A 10,868-nucleotide genomic window follows, 5' to 3' on the forward strand; every position below is an offset into this window, starting at 1 on the left:
GTCACCTTCATGACAATTGAAACACTACGTCAAGTATTAACATCCAAGTTATTCTGTTTTTAGGCAAGCAATTTTAAATAATTGCTTGAACAGGTTTTTGTTTAAAAACAAAAACCTGTTTAAGTTAACAATGAAAATGAATGGTTCTTATAAGGCACAATCTCTGATGAGGAACTCAAAGCGCGTAAAGCACGAAATTTACAAACAAACATAAAAACAATCAATTTATAAAGATGTTTAAAAACAAAAACCTGTTTAAGTTAACAATGATAATGAACGGTTCTTATAAGCCACAATCTCTGATGGTTCTTATAAGGACAATCTATTTCTGGCGTTTAAATAACGAAAGTCTGGGGCGTTACGCCGGGGCGTTACGAAGGTTATTTCTTTGGAAGTGTATTCCAAACAGTTTGCTTGATCATAAAACATACAGCGTAATATAATGTTTTGTAAAAGAAAGTTGTGTTTAAAATATTGCCCAATTGCATGTAAGCCTTCGGGCAAAGTTGTTTTGAGGAGAAGCAAATTTCAACACATTGGTCCGAATCACTCACGTGATGATGAAATATCCTCATCGTGCTATAAACATGATCAGTATAGGAGCGCTATTAGGCCTGGGAATTTCGTTGCTATATTGAAGTTCTGGCAACACTGTATCATGCCGGTATTCCTATTAAACCCAGGGATATCGATCCACAATGCTAGTATTATTAGCCTTATATTTCACGCGTTGATTTTGAAAAAATTTCAGCCGGTGAAAAAATGGTGAAATCAAAACGTAAATTCTGACAAAACTATGATATATCGCTTACGGTGATGTGCGTTAGAAAGTTGGGAAAAATCCTTCATTAGCGTACTATATTACTTTGAAAAGCTAAAAGGTTGATCCAAGAAAAGGCTCGCGGGCAGAGTTTAAGCCTATCAAAATCGAAAATCTTACACGAAATGACTGAATTTCACGCCTAAGTTTAACACTAGGATTTGAAAAAAAAATAAGTATCAAGCACTACAATTTGACCTGACATTTACTGAAAAAATGAAAATGATTGCATTTCATTTGGCCGAGAAAATTAATTTTACATTGAAAAGGTGTAACTCAAAATTTAGCTCGTTTCAACACCAAATTCGATCGTTTGTATTGCCACATTAAATGACTGAGTGAGCCTTGCTAAACAAAAGAATCGGTTGTCCACGCTGCTAACTGCTAAGTGTTCCGTGTAGTAGACAGCAGGTAATCATTGTATTACACTATAGGTGTGAGTGGTTTGTTTGTGTGGGGTGGGTGGGGCAGGGAGGTTGAGGGTATGTATGTATCGCTGGCCAAAAAAGCCAAAACCCTTTGGAGCCTTCATGCTTGGACCAAACATCCTTCATTGTAGGAGCAAGCAGTGTTTAGCTTATCACAGCCAAGATTTATTTCAGGCAAGCCCTATAGCAGCCAAGCACACGCTTCAGCATAGTGCTTGAGACTAGCATGAAGGACTCTTCGACAAATTAAATGCTTCAGCCTAGTCATACTGCAATTACTGTCCATTTTCCAATACACAATACACAGCGCTCTCACCAGTGACATGTGACCTCTACTAACTGTGTATGTTAGAGGTATATGGCATTGCCTAGTTAACGTCACTGTGTAAAAACTAACCGGTCAATATTTATTACTAAATATAGTTCTATACATGTCCTATTAAATTTTTAGCTAATTTAGATGTTTGGCACTTTTGTGTTTTGGTAAGGAAGGGCACGTCATGGCCTGCAAAGTTCCCTGTGTAAATCGAATGCAACTTTGAATGACTATCACTCATTTTGTGGACCGCTCTCTTCCGAGGGCATCAAAACTAAACCACTTGACGGATATTTTTTGTACTTGTACAAGAATAATGTATACATCATTTTATACATGTAGGCTAAAACTGAGTAGGTGGGCCATCTGCAGATGTTTGTACCTCCTTGACATGTAAAAAACGCAAAAACAGCTTCCTAATCTGTCCATAACTTTGGTCAGTAGAGGGAGCCAGAGGATTATTGATTATTGAAACCACATTTTTACTTTTGTGATACAATCACAATTACTTGGACATCATGCAGTTATTGTTGCCTACATGTATGTACACAACACAGAGGCACTCACAATAGGCAATTGACCCCTACTGGTAGCTTTGTGTTGTAGATATAGGAGATGAACTAGTTAGTAACTAGTATAAAAGTTATGATTTTAGAACTCGCTCTATGATTTAAATAATTCTTTTCAAAATATCTGAATTTTCAACCCGGTACAAGACTAACAGTGAGATTCATGAGTGGAGTTGAGGGAAGTGAGAGTATTCTATTCTCACTTTAACCATGGGTTAAATAAACAAATAAAAAATAAAAAAATAAATGAAATGCAAAAAGAAATATTAATCGGTTAAGGTGGCACGCAAGATCACTCAAAGTGTGAAATTTTAGACATTGTTTTGTATTGTATCTTTAAAAGTAATGATGATATAAGTACATAAAAGTATACATTTTCAGAAAGGAAATGATGCAAAGAATCCAACTATCACGGCAGATTTCTGCAAAAATGAGCATGTTTTGAGAATGCCAATTTGTTCCCGTCCTCCATAACAACTGACCGTTAAATTGCCACTCCCTCATTTCAAATATATAGTTTTGGTTTCTCTTTTGTTCAGAAACCAAAAATCAAGGGATTAAAAAGTAGAGCTGATCTGATCTGCAATCATAACACTATTATGCTGGGAGGACACAGTATAGGGTATATAACCAGAAGTATACAATAGCCTATTGTGCTAACATAATTATTATCATGATTGATATCGGAAATCTATCCCGCGGACGACAGTTGATGCTCTCTGTCGAAGGTAGGTGGCATATTACACTCACGAGTTCTAGGCCTAGAAATCATATACATGCGCGTATACTGAAGGATGGGGTGGGGTGGGGGAATTTGTTTGTTTGTATGAAACATAAACGATGAATGGAGATGATTTGATTATGAATTAGTTTATTATCCCCGGGAAGCACAACCCATACCTCTTTAAGAGGGGGCTCCCCTCCCTATATAACCACCTCTTTCCTAAATTACCCCTTTCCCCTCCTCCTCCCCTACATTCGATATCTTCATCTCGAGCTCTCCTCCCCTTCTCTTTCACTTCCAATGCTCTCTCTCATATGTTTCTCTCTCTCCCGGCCCATATCCCCTTGCCCTTCAACCCCCCCCCCACACACACACACACACACCCCAATCTTCTCCCCTCTATCTTCTACTTTTTGCACTAAAAATTGCTTCAGTAAAAGTTAGGTTATTAGAGGTCATATAATGTCCTTCCATCGATTCTGGTACATGGGATTAAGGACATGAATCGATTTTGTTTATAGCACCTATACAATTACAGTAGTGGCCCTTTTGTAATGTCGAATGCAAATATTTCGATGGTCTATATATTTTCACAGTGAAATCAGCTTAGGCTATTTCGTAGTCTCAAGCCAATGCTTTCAAACTAAATCAATGCTTTCAAATGTAGACTGTTTTGTTCGACTTCTCTGCTCGTGAATATTGCACTGCGAAATTTAAACATTTCTTTTGTATACTTAGATCAGGTAACTCGAAAATCCTGTAATTTTATTCGTCACACCACTTAAGCGCGCTTCAGACTCCGTATTGTACGTACAATATTGTATGTACAATACTTTTCGTGACGTCAAAAAGTATTATACGTGCAATAAATAGTATGTACCGGGAAAATATATCTACCAAAACACGTTTCAAAACGTAAAAAGGGGCCAAGTTTAAAAAATCTTTCCTGTGTGGCTTTTCACCCTTTTTTAAACTTGGTCCCATTCAGTAAAGTGGTACCGTAATAACATGAAGAATGAGTCCTAATTTCTACATGCAACAATTAGGTTTAAGACTGTTCGAAAGCGGTGCAATATGACGTAGGCTATGTATTATCAAAAACATTTGAAGGTTTATGTTTCATTATATTGCGTGTTCATAAAGAGTAGTAGAGTATTATATATACTTAGCAAATTGACTGTCTGTCAACCTGTTACATATTATAGGCCCTACATCTGTACATAAGGCGCAGGATCGCACAAGACGATGAAGAATTTAACAAAGTGAGTATTTGCTACTTTTGCTTAAATCAAAATACATTATAACGTCTTTACGGAAAAACTTCAATCAAGCACGAACATTAATTAATTTACTCTACAAAATGAACACTGACAACTAAGAAAACAAACAAGTAGCCTAAAGATGACTTCGTATGGGTCTTTAGAAACTTTCATAAATGGGACCAAGTTTAAAAAGGGTGAAAAGCCACACAGGAAAGATTTTTTAAACTTGGCCCCTTTTTACGTTTTGAAACGTGTTTTGGTAGATATTAATTCTTTTTTTGAGGTAAAAAGATATTGCGTGGTAAGTGGTTCTTTTTAGCCATGCGAGGCGAAGTAGTTGGATATCCATATTTTGCGGTTAATGGTTCTTTGTAGCCCTGCGGGGCAAACTAGTTGGATATCCATATTTCGCGATGAGTGGTTTTTTGAAGCTTCGAGGGCAAACTAGTTGGATATCTATATTTCGCGGTTAGCAGTTCTTTGTAGCCCTGCGGGGCAAACTTGTTGGATATCCATATTTCGCGGATATCCATATTTCGCGGTTTGTGGTTCTTTGTAGCCCTGCGGGGTAAACTAGTTGGATGTGAGTGGTTTTTTACAGCTTCGAGGGGCAAACTAGTTGGATATCCATATTTTGCGGTTAGCAGTTTTTTGTAGCCCTGCGGGGGCCTATGTTCGATATCCTCATTTCGCGATTAGTGGTTTTTCAACTGCAAACCTAATAAAGATATTTTGATAATTGAAAATAGTCTTTATCATAAATCGTATTGAAAGAGTCAACAAGCGTCAGAAATTATAATTTGACATGGAACTTCGGTCATATTTTATTTGAAATATAACTGGATGTTAGGGTCTGCATGCATGGTATGCATAGTATGATGATATACAGACATTGACCTTTTCCTAAAACTATTAAGCAGCAAGTTGTGTATCACACCCATCATCAGGGCGATGTGACTTCATAAAAGGGCAATGTCGGGGATTATAGGACACAATCGATGGGGAGAGATGAGGTCCGACCAGGTCCGACCGAGTCTCCTACACAGGTTACGCTCCCTGTGGAGGGGCGGAACCAAACTGGCTGATGTGGAGACTAAGCCAGTTTGCGTCGGTCTGATACTCGTCTTTGACCATGCGCAGATCTGGCTGGTCAGGAAGATATTTAATATCCCGAATTTATAATATGCCTACCAGTTCCATCTATAACCGATTTGCTAGAGAATATTTGTTACCATGTTTAATAAATTCGTATTAATCGTAATGTTCTGGGCAGATGAGGTCCGACCAATTGCCTACGACCTTATGTGCGATCATGTGTAACAGGCAATTCCCGATAATAATAGAGGTTCCCTGCCATCATGGGTTCGAACCCCTTTATTGTATTTTATTGTTAAACCTGAATAGCGTGATTACTTTTGAATGAGCGGCAGCACACATATTTTGTTTGAGGATAGCTGGATCTATCTCCTTTTCCTCACATCTTCTCTGTAGTACAAAGCTGTCTTTTTATCTAGTGTTTAGACAATGTTTACTCAACCATTGCTATCAATGGATGTTGCCATTTTGACGACTTCTAACTTTTGAAATGCCCAAAATGAATCAATAAAACCGTGTATAAGATATTTGCGGGGATATTTGGGCGCGATTACAAAAAATTAGAAAATAAATGGGCACTTCTGGGTTGGGTATCTATAGAGGCCCTGCATGAAATTATTGATTGGCTCCAAACAAAGAATTTGAACCGGTGTCCTTCACCGTAGTTATGGCGGAGTACAGTCCATTCAATCAATGTTGTCATCAACCTATTTGATCGTAGTGCAGGGTTATGTGTGTGAGACGAACTGTCACGGTAGATTGCAATCATGCTTTTGTTGAATGCATTTGAGTAGTCTGCCATATTTACGGGATGATACTTCACATGCAATGCCTCTATAGATTCTATAGAATTTAAGTATGATATATTTTCGATGGTAATATATTTTCACTTTCAAAGTTTGTAGTTTTCATAATTGCAATTTCTGAATATTATATAAAAGGTGGGAATAAGTCTATAAATGAAAGAGTATCGGATCATTTTGAATGTTAATAAATACGAAACGCCGGCGGTAGACACCAGCAATATCAGGGATTGCCGCGATTCTTGCAGTAGCTTTTATGAATAGAATACAATAGTGGATACAATAGCGGATACAATAGCGGAACAATAGAGCTCTCTTACGGGCAAATAAACCTCGTCGCGTTTTGCTAAATTTCACTTCTTCTTTTCATGAACTAACCGTTATTTCATTAAGTAACCGTTATTTTTAAAACTTGGCAAAACCTCGACGCGAGGTTTTTAATATTGTGCTACAATCATTGGTTGCTTAATTGATGCGTAGTTGCCAAATTTCTAAAAGTGGTAAATTTAGTGAGTGTTCGTGCACGGAATGATGAACATCTTTTTATGTCTTTTTTGTATTCAACTGTACTTAATATTAAAAGGCCTATTAATACTAACGATAAATTGTAATAATAATATAAATGGCGCATTCAGTTCTTATTTAGGCTGAGTAAAAAAAAATACATGTTTCTCGTCCGCGCCCTCCTCATTTTTTGAACATTTTTCAAATTTCTTTTTATTTTGTAAACTTTCAGATATAACTTGTTGAAAAAGATGTTTCAGAAATTGAAACTTATTTTATGGCTTTGTAAATGCATAATACATTATTTAAGAAGAGTTTTGTGATCACTAGAGGGGTCTACCTCTCAAAACAATAAAATAAAAGGGCCTCCTCCTTTTCTCAGATATCAATCTGTATGTCGAATACCCGAAATATGGTGTCAAATACAGGTATTTAGCGTCGTTTTCCAATAAAAAATAGAAAATAAAAAGCCCCTCATTCTCCTAATTTTTAAAAACCCGGACGAGAAACATGTTTTTATTTTTACTTGGCCTTATTTATTTATAGATTTATTTATTTAGGCCTATTTGTGTATTTATTTATTTGTTTATTTATTTATTTATTGATTGGTTGATTGATATTAATATTAAAAGGCCTATTAATACTAACAATATTAATAATATTAAAATTGTAATGATAATATATATGGCACATTCAGTTCTTATTTATTTATTTATAGATTTATTTATTTAGGCCTATTTGTTTATTTATTTATGTGTTTATTGATTGATTGATTGATTGATTGATTGATTGATTGATTGATTGATTACTGATTGATTAATTGATTTAGCGATTCATTTATACTGACATTTAGTCATATATTGATTTAGTCAGTTTCTTAAGTATTATTTGTAGGGCTATGTATTTATTATAGTTTTGATTTGATTGATAGGCCTACTGATATTTTTATTGTTTTTTAAAGTTTTGGCATATAACATTATACATTATAACACGTTGTGTTATGAATTTGCAACAGCTTTTTACATGTTGATATCGTTGAGGCATGTTATGATGGTGTATGTTATAGACCTACTTATGATCATCCCAATACATCCATAAACGTGTTAATGTGAAACGAGATTACTTGAAATATATATTTCAGAGTTGAAAGAGTTTCAGCTACGAACATAATTCTGAAATATGTCTCTCTGATTGGTTGATTGTCAAGAGGATTACGGCATCCTCAAAGCCTCTTGCTGTAATTCTCTAATCGATATCTATTATAGGACCGATCTTTTGAAATCCATACAACCGTGTCAAATGAAATAGTCTCGGATCATAGTTTGTGGACGATACAACATTGATACGTCAGATTTCGGAATTATATTAAAAATAGGCACAAATCACACTGAACAGGTTGAATGCTGGCAAAAGTAGATATAATAACTAAGGGGTCGAATTTACATTAATCAGTGTCCTGGGCCAGGATAACATTTAGGACTCCTTCGCATTCTAAAACAATACTTTGAACACCAAATGTCCTGGCTTTCATTTTCTCATTTAATTTGTTTTAATTGTAATTAATTCCTTTGTCCACTGGCTCTGTGGTAAATCCGGTATTGCCAAATATTTATCGTCCATTACCCGTGTTCATCTATTTATTTATTAAAATGCACCATCTATTAAATTCCTGTAATACAATGTATAGGCCTAGTGTGTTTGATAACAAATTTGTTTTTATTTTTATTGGAATTTGGGTGCCATTACACGATTTCATATATATAAAATATGTTTGGGCATGGCGGAATTAGTATATGATTAAAGATAGACATACTCTTAGGCCCCCCCTTTTTTTAATGTTTGTACATTATTAATATTATTCATATTTATGTACAAAATGCAAACGAATGTATATATATTTGATTGTTTTGTAAACATTAAATTTGATGTTTACTCATAATTATGTCTGGAAAGTCAGGGAAAAACTAAGGAGCATCGGTATTTAGTTTCCTGGGAAAGTGGATCAGATGAGCAGTGAGTAAAAGCATTCGCCCTAAATCTTTATTTGATTTTTATTTTTTTATGAATTTATTAGGCCTACTGGTAAAGTGAAAAAACCTCAAAACGCATTCTAGAATTTTTCATCAGCAGCAGTAGAAATTTATCTTGCATAGATTTTCTGGTGTCCTCGCTTGGATTTAGCAAACAATGAACCGTCAGGGTTATAGCGCGTTATTTAATCTGATTCAACTAGTCGTGGCACGTATATTTATTGCACGTGTAATATTTTTTGACGTCACGAAAAGTATTGTACATACAATATTGTACGTACAATACGGAGTCTGAAGCTAGCCTTATAAGAAACTGAAACCAAAACCGAAACTACCTGTCACAAATGTTTAGTTTTAAACAAAAGGTAGAAACAAAGAGATCGATATCTTGTGATTCAAGTGGTTAGGCAGGACAATAGGAAACCACGTGACCAAAACCAAAACCAAAACTAAAAATGTACTGGGATGTACTAGAATGTACTGGATGTACTAGAATGTACTGGGAACTGTACTAGAATGTACTAGAATTTACTAGAATGTACTGGGATGTACTAGAATGTACTGGGATATACTAGAATGTACTGGGATATACTAGAATGTACTGGGATGTACTAGAATGTACTAGAATGTACTAGAATGAATGTACTGGGATGTACTAGAATATACTGGGATGTACTGGGATGTACTGAATGTACTAGAATGTACTAGAATTTACTAGAATGTACTGGGATGTACTAGAATATACTGGGATGTACTCTAATGTACTAGAATGTACTAGAATTTACTAGAATGTACTGGGATGTACTAGAATGTACTGGGATATACTAGAATGTACTGGGATATACTAGAATGTACTGGGATATACTAGAATGTACTGGGATGTACTAGAATGTACTAGAATGTACTAGAATTTACTAGAATGTACTGGGATGTACTAGAATATACTGGGATGTACTAGAATGTACTAGAATGTACTAGACTGTACTAGAATGTACTAGAATGTACTGGGATGTACTCGAATGTACTGGGATATACTAGAATGTACTGGGATGTACTAGAATGTACTAGAATGTACTAGAATTTACTAGAATGTACTGGGATGTACTAGAATGTACTGGGATATACTAGAATGTACTGGGATGTACTATAATGTACTAGAATGTACTAGAATTTACTAGAATGTACTGGGATGTACTAGAATATACTGGGATGTACTAGAATGTACTACAATGTACTAGAATGTCCTAGAATGTACTAAAATGTACTAGAATATACTAGAATGTACTGGGATGTACTAGAATGTACATGGATATATTAGAATGTACTGGGATGTACTGAAGTTATTTATTTATTTATTTATTTATTTATTTATTTATTTATTTATTTATTTATTTATTTATTTATTTATTTATTTATTTATTTATTTACTAATTTATATTAATATTTATGGTTTATATGTAAATTTATGTTAATGGTATCTATATGTAAATTTATGTTAATGGTATCTTATTAATCTTATATGGAACACTAACCTGATTTTCACTCAAAAGTGTACGTGATTCCGCTTGGATTCATTGTGCACCAATTTGACCCCCTAGCTTACTGAATAAAAACTGCGGTTTTCCGATCTTGATTTAAAAAGGTCTATGGCATGGGTGATAACAGCTCATAGTATGATCTTTGACCTGAACTATTGATAACCTGTTTTATTGTACCTGGAATGTCACTTGTATTGGCGGCCGTGGTAGTGATATAGCCCGGAAAAACAAAAGGTACGTATTTATATACTTAAAAATCCTTCAACCAATAATTTTTTCCTGCCTGACCAATTTTTTAAAAATCAGTCATTGTATTATTTGCTGAAGTTGACGCCCTCAATATTGTTCAAAATTCAGGTTTGTACACGATTGTATCGTAATGTACTTGAATAAAGTAAAATTCGCTACTGTATTTGTGACACGATCTGATATTTTTTAATAAAACGACGTCTCCCGTCGTTTTATTCATACGATCAATACATTAATCGAACGGGTACGCGATGTTTGAAACACTATACTTGTGTGGCACACGGGATGGTCATAACACATCAACAGGACTTACCTCAGTTACGATCGAGGGAGTGTCACGCATTGGCGATCTAGATGCTGGAATTAAATAGCGATTTTCTTTGTTTTGCCTCATTGTTCGGCTAAAAATTATAAGTGGATCTTTCTGACAGTAAAAACTATTTTTTTATGGAAAAGAAATTAATACAAATCTATTTTTTCTTATGGAAATGTTATAATATGGCTTTAGTAAACCAATGTATGACATATCT

The sequence above is a fragment of the Amphiura filiformis genome, chromosome 2 (genome assembly GCF_039555335.1).
Source record: "Amphiura filiformis chromosome 2, Afil_fr2py, whole genome shotgun sequence".
Taxonomy (NCBI): domain Eukaryota; kingdom Metazoa; phylum Echinodermata; class Ophiuroidea; order Amphilepidida; family Amphiuridae; genus Amphiura; species Amphiura filiformis.